At 41.9% G+C, this 14,674-nt stretch overlaps 1 protein-coding gene across 1 annotated transcript in view; it reads left to right on the forward strand.

Annotated features, from left to right (window-relative positions):
• Nucleotides 1-1,350: 1,350 nt before the first annotated feature.
• The window catches only part of LOC109416850 (broad-complex core protein isoforms 1/2/3/4/5), an 84,849-nt gene continuing 71,525 nt past the window's right edge, over nt 1,351-14,674 (forward strand). The window contains exon 1 of the mRNA XM_062843884.1: nt 1,351-1,374. The gene's annotated coding sequence lies outside the window, so the exon portion shown is untranslated. The remainder of the gene's footprint in view (nt 1,375-14,674) is intronic.

Raw genomic sequence — 14,674 nt, forward strand, 5'->3', positions numbered from 1 at the left:
CCCATGTTCAAAAATCCCTGAAATATTGATGTTTTATGAGCCAATGAAATTTTTACTGCTGAACTAATCTTCTTTTTTCTTTTGCCGCTCCACGAAAAAGTTTTGTTCTGCGCAATTTTCGTTCCACGTTGTAAAAGAGTATGGGGTACTCATCCCACCCCCTAAAATCACCCACTATTATTTCATTTTAGTGTAATATTTTATTTTATTGTTGTTTTCAATTCCGCCCGTCGCATCGCCGTCGTCGACGTCTTCTCTAGCTTTACATTTGCCTTCTTAAATTTACTCTCTGTGTATGATCTCCTCATCCTTCTTTAACTGGCAGAGCTCAAGTTTCTGCCGATGCGATGCCTGGTTTGGATGCTGTTCCTAGTATAGTCAGTGCCTGCTTGTTGGATGCCGCTATGAGAATCCGCGTGCTCTTTCGCTCTCTTACTCTCGTCCTCAGCGTTCGTCCTTCGACTCCCAATCAGATGTGCTTCCTTTCTCTGTGTGAACACGCGAAATCGCGACGTTGTAAAAGAAGACGAAAATGCTGCTTACTTCTCGTAAGGGTGGCAATATCGTTGTGTTTGTACGCGACCGCCAATACATAACCGATGGTCCTGAGTGTTTGTGGAAAAGCAAAAAAAAAAACTTACCGGGTGAACACCGGGGTGGTGGAGTTTCCTCTTTTTCCATCATCTAAGCACTTGGCAATACACATTCAAAATGCGGCTTTTGGAAAAATCGGCATCTGTACATAAACCTGCGAAACTACTTTTTACGCGAGTTTCCTCGCGATTAGATGCTAGGGACGGGTAGACGGCCGATGGTGGGATCGTTTCCTCTTCTCGAGAGGGGGCCGGCTAGGGCACAATAATTCCAATGCCATAAATCATTCACATCTTAACATTGCTGCCGCAGTGGAATTATAGGCACGCTGAGTAGCACTAGCAGGCTGATAGATAGCACCTGTATCATCAGAAGATTGGAACTTATGAAATGTGTGACCCCGGCCAGTACAGTGCATTATAAACTAACGTGCGTGCATATTACACTCTTGCGTGCGTTATAAACTGTTACATAAAACGTACACACTTATTTTAGAGTCACTTGTTCGGCTGTTCTATTTTCGGTAAAAGTTCGGATTATCAAAGCTCAGTACAGTTTTACCGAAGCTCAGTCATTTTTTACCGAACGTTCGGTAATTTTTCGCCGAACTTCGGTAATAATCTGCTGAACATTCGGTAATCCGAACTTTTACCGAAAATGGAACAGCTGAATACGGCACTTTTTTTTTAATGTGTAGTAAAGTAATAATATATTTTTTCCCATTTCATTTCTCTTGCAGTAAATTCCGTTTAAAACCTCAGTCTCAACGAAGTAAAATATGTAAGTTTAAGATTTGGTTTCTAATAATAACACAATACACAATAATCATCAGTAATCGGTATGTAATCATTCATTACATATATAACGTGACACGTCAGAAACCATTTGGAAAGTGCGCAACAACGTTTATGAGAAGAAAAGGGTAAGAGTTAGTTTAAACCATGCAAATGCGCACTAGTAGAGAAATACTTTTTATTTAGCGTGATGTGGTTATGGATGTCCCTTTTGAACGAATGTTCAAATATTTTTTAGACTTGCCAAAAATTTTGGAAAAAATTCGTTGAGTATCATAACTTTACAAGAAGTCAACTGTGCTCGACGGGTTGGGGTAAGTTGTGTAAATCAATCCGAAACAAAGCTTTTTCGATGCACATTAGGCCGGTCCAGTTTTTAAAAATGTTCTCTGATTCTCAAGCCCACCCCCATATTTTGATTGGCATCCAAAAAGAAGTAATTGGTCAAAATTTTAGCTAAATTCATTGAAATTAAGAGATGTATCAATGCAATTTTGTGTTTTCCGACTATTTTCGAACTTTAAAAAAATATAGCTGCACTAAAACTTGTTAAAAATTAATCCTTTCGGCAGAAATAGAAAGATACACACTTAAATTCAGAAATTGATCTTGGTAAACGGTTTACCGAGAATCCAACAGCTCATATCTCGGTAAAATATTTACTGATTCTCGGTAAAAAAATTACCAAGATTTCGGTAAACCATTACCGAGTCTCGGTGAACTTTGCCGAGATCTCGGTAAAAAGTTGGATTACCGAGATCTCGGTAAAGTTTTAACGACATCTCGGTAAAACTTTTACCGAGATTCAGTGAAAATTATTACAGGATTCTCGGCTGTTGGATTCTCGGCAATCCGTTTGCTGAGGTCGGCGATTTAATTTAAGTGTGTATACTTGTTTGTTACAAGTTTTCCGAACAACTTATGCCAATAAAAGTAAAGAAAATATTTGTAATTACATTCGTAATCCGAAAAAACCTTGAAAAATGGTTTTTTCATGAAATTTGTTCTAGAACACCCCAGTATACATACCGTGATTTCGGGTGAAATTGATCAGTGGGGTGAAATTGATCGGCGTAAGGGTCATCTTTATATGCTAAAATTAATGCTTTAAACTTGAAACAGTTAGTAGAAAATGACCATCATCTGGTTAGAGGGTTATTGAATGATAAGTTTACATGTTTTACAGCCAATTAGTCAAAAATTTCTGTAATAAATTCAATATTTTCCGAAACTGCGTGTTAGGCGAACTTCATAGACACTTTCAAACTTTTGTTACCGTGGCTGTATCGCACATGTAATGAATATTCGAATAAATGTTTTGTTCTTTGCGAATAAAACTCATGAGTGTTTTTGTTTTTGTTTTGCTTCATACTCATGAAGAAAGCGGGTGTGATTAAACTCACACACGGTTTACTCTCGGAACTGTGAGTAAACCATTTGTTGGTTTTTCACACTCGTGAAAGTGCTTCATGATGAGAGTATTACCATCACTGATGGCAATCTAAAATTTGACTAATGTCGAATTTGTTTTTTTGCACCGCTTTACCACCGAGTGTAATGTAAATGTGTAAACTTGCACCGAAATCGTTCGTTTATTCACAGGTAGTGTTCTGTTTAGACACTCAATTGCTACCAGTGCACTAGAATACTACGGAGCGGACCTGGTGTGATGATTAGAACACTTGCCTAGCCTAGGGCTAAAAATCTCGTTAATACAGAAAAAAACTAAAATACTACATCGAGATTGAGCTCAGTGTAGGGTAAAACATATAATTTGGACATGTATGTAATTTGGACAGGCACGGCGTTGTATGTCTTGTTCCGGAGAGCTTATAAAAGTGTATAGGGTGCCTGTACCAGTTATCGCACTACCTAAGGAAAACTACTTCTACAAAAATAAGAAGAAGACCGGCGAATGTCGTCGATATGTCAAATGATAGATTTGTTTTCATACTTTACAGGAAAAATATAAAATCTGAGCCAAACCCACTTTTACTATTTATTACGGCGTGTGCCAATGATAGGAACCCTGTACCAGTTATGGACATACCTTTTAATTTCGGTTCCACTTCGCACTATTTACATGCATTCCTTATGGGATTTGCCATAACTGGTACACTATGGCGAAATAGGGTGCAAGGAAGCCGAAATTTTAAGGAAAATGATTTATTTCTATCATAAGGCCGTTACAAATGTTTATTTTACTTTTTGTCCCACCATTCTTTGACTGGTCGAGGGGGGGTATAAAAATAATAAAGCATTTAATTTGAAAAATATTAAAAACTCATCGGATTTGTTAAAGAATTTTGAGCAAGACCCGAAATTTTGATAAATATTTTTTTATCTGCCCCCTCAAAATGCAAAATCCAGCCAAAAATTTTTGAAGGGGGGGAGACAAAAAGTCAAAATAAAATTTGTATCAGCCTAATTTGAGCAAAATGTGAAATTTGAATGAGTGCAATCATCTTTTATGAACGTGATCTATTGTTCACATATTTTTCTTGTTGATTTGCATCGTTAAAAGTTGAAAATCAACTATGGCGAATTTGAGGTACTATAGCCATAACTGGTACACTGAGCCTACTTCTCAATATCGATTATTGGATCAAGTAGACCCTATTCTGATGACTAACGGTGAAAATACGCTTAACAATTAAGAATTGAATTCAAAATTATCGAAAGTGTAAATTATTTCACTAAAACCCCGTAGCCTCGTAGTCGTGCGGTTAGGGTCACCAAGCTCATAATCGCACCATGCTATGGGGTGAGGGTTCGATTCCCGCTCCGGGCGTTGAAACTTTTCGTAAGAATAGTTTCTTCCCCGTTTCCACTGGTGCATATTCGTCCTTTGTCTAGTGTTAAGTTTAAACAGTCTGTACAGCCCGAAGCTGAAGACGTTGTCCGTGTCTTTTATAAATGCACAGGTATGCAAGATACACTTACACTACACTTCACAGTCATACAATATTCGCCTCAAAATCGTTGAATTAATAACTGTAAGAAATTTAAAAGCCTTAGGGCTGATTTCTTCACCCTGGCTTAGGCGTTAAGCCAGGTTTAACTATATGGGTAAGCCTGGCTTACGAGTTAAGCCGAGGTGAAGAAATCGGCCCTTAGTGCAATGAAAAATGTTCAATAAAGAAGCATTAGGCAGCAGATCTCTTAACATTCATCTAGAACGCTTAAAATAAGTGGTGTCCAAAATACATTACAAGTTTTCTACTGTAAATATATTTTGGTCATCTAACGAACTACATGGGGATGCATCCGGATGCTGTACAATTGCATACTTGGAGGCGTATTCTGTGGGTCTGGCGATATTTTCTCTATTTTAACTAAAACTGTAATAGTTATCAAAATAGATGCCTGTTAAGCGGAGAAATTTGATTATTCGTAAGAAAATATTTGTTAATTTATGCTACTTCCATAATATACAAGTATTCATGGCTAAACATTGAGATAATTGCCCTGTCCAAATTATATATACCTGGGGGTGTCCAAAACATATATTCGGTGTCCAAAAAGCAATTCTAACAGGCGATTGAAAATTGTGATTTTCTCAGCTTAAAATGCTTTCGTTAAGGTTTTTGTCACCCGGAACGCAAAGTACAGTCATGTTATAAGCGTTTTAGGAGCTTTGCGAAATAAGCAATCGCTTTCTAAGGAAGCTAGGGGATGATTTTTCCAACGTTGTCTTCAGCCTGTCCAAAATACATGAATTACCCTAGCAGGTACAAAGTTAATTTTACCATTTATGCATATCGCTGAACTATCGCCTACATTTCATAGTGTAATTGAATTTAATGAGGTGGGCTGATATATACTCACTTGGCGGTCCATGAATAAAGTCAGGTGGTCCAAATTTACTACGAAAGTTCAACACTTCCAGGATGATTCTTTCGCTAGAAAACATGTTGCTCAGCGTAATGCCTACTGAAATTATGTGTCGTAGTAAAAGCCTTCTTGTTTCGCTAAATTGTTCATCCGCTTCCCAAAGCTATTGCCCGTTGTGAAGATTTATAGAATCCGACGCAAATAAATGATTACGCTCATTTTCAGCGTAGGTGCGTTAAAAATGTTTGTTTACAATGCAAAACTATCACCAAATGTGTACCTAACAACACAGCGTAAAATATTCTCCAGGACGCGGTCTGGTTTTATATCTGTGGGCCCACGCAAGAAAAATCCACGCAACTAATTTTCGCGCAGCAGTCTAAACAGGTGGAATCTCCGCAATACCCAAGCTACCCTAGCAGTTGAGACAAAGAGTAATCGGCGCGCCTTCTTTGTTGCTTGTTTTGTGCCTCTTTTGTCCGATAATTCTCTTCTCTTATCATTATCATCACAAGTTTATCATGTATAAAAGGATTATCGGAAGCTTTCAAAATTGTTGTACATATTTGATATAAAAAGTAAAAATCATTTTGAGACGGGTTTGATTGTCAGCCTTAACCCTCCAGCGCGCGCGCTGTTGTAAAAAGTACAACACTACCAAAAAAACCTCGCTCTTCGAATACAGCGCGAGCGCGGTGCAGTTTCAGTTTCTTGATGGCGCGCGTCCTGGAAGGTTAATATAGGGGAACTTACGTATTTCGGCAGTTTTGTTCTCTTCGTCATAGGGTTTTTTTTAACAGATTGAGCTCAGAGTTGGCCTCAAATCCTTCCCAACCAAGCTGAGTTATATGTCTAAATTTTAGGTAATTTGGTCCATAACCCCCCATGACGAAGAGAACAAACCTGCCGATAATACCCATCGGTACCCTAGTTCAGGTTTTAACAAAATTATAACGTTTTTTGTAAACTAATAATACGGCTACGTATGTTTAGGCGGAGCAGTATGTACCCTTGCTTGGGGTATAATGCACTACAACAATAGGGCAGGATGCACTCAAACAAAGGGGTAAACCACAACATTGGGGCAAGATGTACCGTCGAGTTTATAAATATCTTCCCTTCTTAGAGAAAATGCATGCAAATGCACATTTTCTAAGGTTTCAAGATGAATAATAGCTCTATTTCATTCGGGATTGCTTACAAAGCGCCCATAGATATTATAACAGCTTGTTTTCTATGGGTGCGTTTTGCCCCAACCAATAAAGTGTTTCTTCTGAAGCCCGTAGTAGGCCCGACTTCCGCTGATGAAGCGCCTCCGAATTTCACGGCTCCGAGGTAGGCAAGTTCCTCCACCATCTCGAAAGTATCCTCGTCTATCGTAACATTACTACCCAAACGGATCCGGTCGTGTTCGGTTCCGCCTACCAGCATGTCCTTTGTTTTTGAGGCATTCACCACTAGTCCGACCTTTGCTGCTTCGCATTTCAGGCGGGTGTACAGCTCTGTAACCGTTCCAAATGTTCTGGTAATAATGTCCATGTAGTCCGCTTGTGTGCTTTGACCGGATTTTGTGAAAATCGTTTCCCGGCTGTTGAGCCCGGCTCGCCGCATCACACCTTCCAGACCGATGTTGAAGAGTAGGCATGAGAGTCCATCACCTTGTCTCAGTCCCCGGCGAGATTCGAATGAACTGGATAGTTCACCCGAAACCCTTACGCAGTTTTGCACACCGTCCATCGTTGCTTTAATCAGTCTACACACCAAATTTTTTTAAATGCTTCCAGCACAAAAAAATCAGCAAAATTAATTGCTGAATTTCAGCATTTTTTTTTACTGAATATCAGCACTACATTGCTGATCAACTGCCAAAATTGCTGGATGGTTCAGCAAGTTGAAAAATAAATGCTGATTCTCAGTAAATTAGTATTGCTGAATGAAATCAGCACAACAACAATCAACAAAGTTTGCTGAATAACAGCAAACAAATTTTGCAGTGTAGTCATCTTCCCAGGAAAGCCGTTTTCGTCCGCTCTGCGCGGTCAATAGTGTCGTATGCCGCTTTGAAGTCGATGAACAAGTGATGCGTTGGGACCTGGTATTCACGGCATTTCTGGAGGATTTGCCGTACGGTGAAGATCTGGTCCGATGTTAACCGGCCGTCGATGAAGCCGGCTTGATAACTTCCCACGAACTCATTCGTTTTAGGTGACAGACGACTGAAGATGATCTGGGATAGCACTTTGTAGGCAGCATTTAAAATAGTGATCGCCCTGAAGTTCTCACATTCCAAATGGTCTTCCACTCCTCCGGTAGCTGTTCGGTTTCCCAGATCCTGAATATCAGCCGATGCAGACAGGTGGCCAACTTTTCTGGGCCCATCTTGATGAGCTCAGCTGCGATACTATCCTTACCAGATGCTTTGTTGGTTTTGAGCTGGTGAATGGCATCCTTAACTTCCCTCAGCGATTCATTTCCATCCTCCGCTACACTGGCGTCGCTGTTTCCTCCGTTGCCGTGGTCTCCCATCAGCGCTTGAAAATTGAAGCGTTTTACCTCAGACGAATCAAAATTTGCTCTTCTTTGACCGGCGCTTTTCAACCCAAAGCGGTAGCAATATGCCTTCATTGGCTAACATGCTTCAGAAGCAAGTGGGAGCGGGAGCAATAAAAAATATGAGTGAGAGTGAGGGACGACGATTCAGCGCCGTGCGGCTCTCTGAATCTCTCTCTTCGCCGGTGTATACGGCAATGAATATAATTGATTTTTATGTCGTTTTTACAGTGCAAATGACATAAACTCAAATTAAATCGATTTCAATAGTCACGTCCATCATTCTTTTATGGATAAATTGATTATTTTTACAAGTTTTGAGCAAAAAATAAATCCACTGAATCATTAACGCACCTTCAGCCTCGCCGCAGCAAGCGAGAAATAATGGTTTCTCGTCAATATGCTTCACCAGCCAACCGACCGATGAGGAATAGTGGTCGCGGTTGGTTCGGTTTCTCTTTGCTCCCTGTGCGTGTTCGTTTGTAGTGATGGTTGGCGCTGATGACTGATCGAACCATTCATATTCACTCAAATTCAAGCACTGTCTCCCATGCCTACGTTCTCCACGCCGTTCAGGTGCTGATCGAAGTGCTACTTCCACCTTTCGATCACCTCACGTCCGTCCGTCAAGAGGCCTCCGGCTTTATCCCTACATATTTCAGCTCGCGGCACGAAGCCGTTGCGAGATGCGTTGAGCTTCTGATAGAACTTCCGTGTTTCTTGGGAACGGCACGGGATAAGTTTGCTTAAATATATTTAAATACGACTAGTAGAGACGGAAGAAGCTGAGGCGTGCAATGGTTGTTCCGCCATTTTCACATGTTGGTCTAGACATATCGACAGCTCTACGTACAGAACTTCCAATTGCAAGTCCTTCTTGTTCACATGAGTGCGTTCCATTTGTCGCGGTTCGTTGTTGACTTATTTGCCGTTTTTAACGGCCGGCTCGCATAATGAACCCCCTACTTTCCGGAGGATCTTGGCGCAGAGCTAAGCTACTTTTGACCTGAAGAACTGACACTCAGGCTTGCAGAAGCAATATACACCCAACACATATTTTCTGAACCTTACCGGGAATTGAGTCCAGACACATTGTATGGAAACTGCAACAAATTTTCATGTGTACTGTATTCGAAATGGTGCTTCTTTAACTTCCGTTGGTCGAGCGATTAGTCACCATCGCCAGCACCGCGCTGATGATGTGTACAACAAGCAAGTTCATTCAACGTATTGTACAAAATACAACAGCACGACTATTGAAGTCTCATTTCACCAATTGACTAATAACTAAATCAAGTTAAATTCAGTAATACAAAAATATGTGATGTTTAAAACATTTATGGGATTCACTAAACAGTGTAAGCCGATTAAGGGCCAACGGGACGGTCGCGAAAACACCCGCCATTGCTCTGTTGCTCGGGCACGGTAAAGGCTGGGTTTGCTGCACAATTCAGATCCCATTGTGATCCACTAGCTTCTGCCCAGCAACTCCTATCCCTACCTCCTCGCGGTACCGGCCGGAAACTATGAGCAACCTTAGGGAAGATCGGATAACCAACCCCGGTGGGAGCTTTGGTCGTAGGCTGACAGGGAAGGGGGGGATTGCTTCGGCAAACCTGAGCGTCTGTTCTCCAGGAGGAGCGGCTCACAACAGCGTCTGATCCCCATGTTAGGGGCGGCTGATGTACGTCCGAGTGCCAGGGAAGGACTCTAAGCTCAACTGTGCACTATAGTCCTCCGGAAAGTAGGGGGTTGGTGTCAGGCCCTACGAGCCAGCCGTAAAAAACCATTGTAACGGAAAATCAGCAACAGAATAATACGAACCGAGACCAACGGCATCGACCCCAGCGAACAAAAAAGACTGGAAACTCGGTACGTGGAACTGCCGATCTCTCAACTTCATTGGGAGCACCCGCATACTCGCCGATCTACTGAAGGACCGCGGGTTCGGCATCGTAGCGCTACAGGAGGTGTGTTGGACAGGATCCATGGTGCGAACGTTTAGAGGTAATCATACCATCTACCAGAGCTGCGGCAACACACGCGAGCTGGGAACAGCATTCATTGTGATGGGTGATATGCAGAGGCACGTGATCGGTTGGTGGCCGATCGACGAAAGAGGCAGGTCGAGGATCAAGGGCCGATTCTTCAAAACTTCAGCATAATAAACGTGCACAGCCCACACTCCGGAAGCACTGATGATGACAAGGACGCATTTTACGCGCAGCTCGAAACCAAAAAGCAGCTGGTGAGGATAGTATCGCAGCTGAATGGGCCCAGAAAAGTTGTCCACCTGTCTGCATCGGCTGATAGTCAGGATCTGGGAAACCGAACAGCTACCGGAGGAGTGGAAGGAAGGGGAAATCTGCCCCATACACAAGTAAGGGAACCATTTAGAATGTGAGAACTTCAGGGCGATCACTATTTTGAATGCTGCCTACAAAGTGCTATCCCAGATCACCTTCCGTCGTCTGTCACCTAAAACGAATGAGTTCGTGGGAAGTTATCAAGTTTCATTGACGGCCGGTCGACAACGGACCAGATCTTCACCGTACGGCAAATCCTCCAGAAATGCCGTAAATACCAGTTCCAAACGCATCACCTGTTCATCGACTTCGAAGCGGCATACGACAGTATTGACCGCGCAGAGCTATGGAGAATCTCGTCCATGAAACGGCTTTCCTGGGAAGCTGACTAGACTGATTAAAGCAACGATGGACGGTGTGCAAAACTGCGTAAGGGTTTCGGGTGAACTATCCAGTCCATTCGAATCTTGCCGGGGACTGCGACAAGGTGATGGACTCTCATGCCTACTTTTCAACATCGCCCTGGAAGGTATGGTGCGACGAGCCGGGCTCAACAGCCGGGGAACGATTTTCATAAAATCCGGTCAATTTGTGTGCTTTGCGGACGACATGGACATTATTGCCAGAACATTTGGAACGGTGGCAGAGCTGTACACCCGCCTGAAACGCGAAGCAGCAAAGGTCGGACTGGTGGCGAATGCCTCAAAAACAAAGGACATGCTGGTAGGCGGAACCGAACACGACCGGATCCGTCTGGGCAGTATTGTTGCGATAGACGGGGATACTTTCGAGGTGGTGGAGGAATTCGTCCACCTCGGATCCTTACTGACGGCTGACAACAACGTGAGCCATGAAATTCGGAGGCGCATCATCAGCGGAAGTCGGGCCTACTACGGGCTCAAGAAGAAACTACGGTCGAAAAAGATTCGACACGCACCAAATGCACCATGTGCAAAACGCTAATACGATCGGTGGTCCTCTACGGGCACGAGACATGGACCATGCTCGAGGAGGACCTGCAAGCACTCAGAGTTTTCGAGCGACGCGTGCTAAGGACAATCTTCGGCGGTGTGCAGGAGAACGGTGTGTGGCGGAGAAGAATGAACCATGAGCTCGCTGCACTTTACGGCGAACCCAGCATCCAGAAGGTGGCCAAAGCCGGAAGGATACGGTGGGCAGGGCATGTTGCAAGAACGCCGGACAACAAGCCTGCAAAGCTGGTATTTGCAACTGATCCGGTTGGCACAAGAAGGCGTGGAACGCAGAGAGCACGATGGGATGACCAGGTGGAGCGTGACCTGATGGCGAGCATTGGGCGCGACCGAGGATGGAGAACGGCAGCCACAAACCGAGTATTGTGGCGTACTATTGTTGATTATGTCTTGTCTTAAATGTGATGTTGAACAAATAAATGTATGTATGTATGCTCTGTTGCTACTAAGATGGTGATCTCAGTTTCTACTTCATATTTTGGGACAAAAACCTATCATTGTGTATGCTCACTTACAGTGCATATGCTGATTGTTTTTCAGCTCGAACTAGAGATTACCATCTTCAAAATCGCGAGGCAAATTGTTAGAAAGAGAGGCAAGATAAGAAAAAAAAAACACGGCGTCCGTTTCACTTTAAACTGATTAAACGTCGTAATCACCAAGGCAATCTTTGATTATTTCATTCGCAATTCCATGAAACATTTCAATAATCAGATAATCATGGTCTACGCAGTTATTTAATGTGTTTGGTGAATACCCCTATTGTATTTGTAAGTTCTAGGCATTGAGAGAATTGTAGATAAGCAATACTACATTTTTCCATAGAAAACCGAAACTACACTGATTTAAAACTTGGCTGCTAAACGAAACGACTGTTGACGAAATTAAAATCATTCTGGAACATCGTTTTGCGCTAAAACTTGTCTTCATCGCTAATAGCATTATTGTATGTACAGAAACATGCCGAAGGAGCCTTATTGATTTCTGTTACCCATCTTTAGCTGCTGCAGTACTTGTAACTATCGCATCGCAGTAATGTGCCACACACCATCCTCTTACTACTCACTCCAGCGGCCCTGCATTTAACGCCAAAATTCTAGCTGATATAAAAACTAAGATGCTGTCGGTCACGCCTTGTTATCCTAGCGCTATACCACTGCATTACGGTTATTTTCTTGGCAGCCGTCTAAAAGCAGCGCCCGCTTTTACTGCGGAACTCCAAAACATGTAATAACTTTTAAAATTGGAAGCGTTACAAAAATATTAAAATTACAATGCAGTATTTCTATCCAGGCGCTCTACATCTAATCAGCGAAAAAAGAACGCCAGCACGAGAGGAGGATAAAAAAACTGACGACTGTACATAAAAGTACACATACACATTGCTTGAATTACGCTGAAAGCCTTAAAACAAGTTGAAATTATATATCTTAGATTTTTACAGCCATCCAAGGTAGTAGAAAATATAATAAAAATACAAGTAAAAAAGTAGTTGCCATAGTATGGGGCGCCGGGGATATTATTATCTGCTTATGTACAGCACGGCGAAGGGAGCTTCTAGTTTATTTTAGATTTTATTTCGCTATTCCGCACCAAATTGAAAAAAAATCGTGGAAAGGACGAAATGAATATCGCGTGCGCTAACAAGTGGATGATGCGAAATCACGGGAAGCGAAAAGTGTGGTTTTTATTTTCCACATGCTTTACATCGCCCATTCCTGCCGTTAGCCGACCCAAAAGTACACGATGACGATAAGGATGACGACGACCGGCGGCGACGACTACGGTGGCAGTGGCAGCAACGACGACGACACCAGGAGATGCCTTTTCAATCCACCCAAATCCACCCCCTCGACGACGACGACGTCGACGGCCGACCATCCACTCAATACCACCCTAACTGCCTTTGCCACCGATGATGCTGTCTTTAGACCATGGGTTTCCAAGCACTGCTTTTCACGGAGCGTAAAATTCATCGCTTCGAATTAGTATACCATACTCACTCAATCAATGCGGTGTTTCCCGGATTTCTAAATTTTATTCGTTACCATCTTTTCAAGCATTTCACTACCGAAATTTCAAATGAAATTGCATAATTGTACAAATTAGAGGCCCATATTTTAAAAAGTATGAAACATTTCAATTATATTTCTTATTTTCAAACTTTTCAAAATTTCACCGGAAATTAAATTTCAGCATTTTTGTAATAATAAAATGAAGTTGTGTGTTGCATATTTATCTCAAATTGTTCCAAATAAAGTTGAACTCGTTTTTGTGAAAAGCCACATTCACATTCCAAAATTGTTTCAAATTCACATTTACCCATACCACTTCCAAATCTTTGTTTTCTCTGTGTGCCAAAGGAATATCCATATGTTTTACCACCGAAGTTTAGCAATATTTGAGCCATTGTCACAACTCCTATCCTAGCCTTCCAAATGCATCATTGTCAAGTGTCTGAATACAGCCACTGGAGATAGTCTCCATCTGGCACAGGTTGAAGGTCCCTGTTTTAGTGTACACTTTATACACGTGAGGCTGCTGGCGGCAAAACAGCAGTAAGGTTCTCCCCTCATTCCACAGGCAGTGGCGCCCTTTTTTTTCTATAGGCACTTGCCCGCGTTGAGCACTGCCGCGCTGCTGCCTGCCATAGAGGATAATATCATTTAGATGTATTCGTGAACCACCTTACGCACTATCGCAGAAAAAACTCATCTTCTGCATTTCATGCGACGATTTTTCACGATGATCATTAAAATGATGTATATAGCGGGGCTGGAAGTAAATAGGGTAAAGTTCGTAATTACCGGCTGAGTGACATTACAATAATTTCAATTGTGCGATTCGGGTTGAGAAAATGTTTTGCTTTTATTGATGACGTTTTCATTACTTGATGCGCCTCTAGAAAGTAAATGACTAAATGATGTAACTAGTAAAAAAAATGAAAAATTTTCAATCTTAGAACAACACGAACACCAAAAAAGTTATAAAACATTACAGAAAATAAATTTCGAAAAGAAACGTACTTGAAATAAGAAAAAAATGAAATACGATAAAAATACGAAAATTAAAGAAAAATTAATATTTTCTTTTGAAATTCCAAACTCAAGTTGCTTGCGCCACTTTGAAATTTCAATATGTTTAACCAACCTTGGAGAGTCTATTTTTTTAATCTTGAAAAGCACAAAACCAAACCCATTTTTTTTTTTTCAAGCCCGCTCTCTACATCTTATCGTATCCTTCCTACTCTGGCTACCACAGGATGCAAGGATCACCGAGTGCAGTAAACTTGTGGTTCAACCTACACCACCACACACCGTCCTCCGTAAGAGATCATTCTTAGCAATACTTTAAGAGTGCCGTTAAGTCCAGGACCAAATCCTCTTCTAGCATGGACCAGGTTCCATATCTGTAAACATCCGCCGGTTTGATTAGTGTTTTGTACATAAATACCATCAGTGCTTTCTCTCCTCTCAAGAAACAATTGGTGCGGAAAGAAATCGTTTTGACCGTTGTTTCTTCTGGTACCCAATAACAACGAGTTCCACTTTCCACTTCCCAGATAGATGAGTTCCTTCACCACCATGATAGTATCCAGCATATC

This window comes from Aedes albopictus, unplaced genomic scaffold (genome assembly GCF_035046485.1).
Source record: "Aedes albopictus strain Foshan unplaced genomic scaffold, AalbF5 HiC_scaffold_61, whole genome shotgun sequence".
Lineage (NCBI taxonomy): Eukaryota > Metazoa > Arthropoda > Insecta > Diptera > Culicidae > Aedes > Aedes albopictus.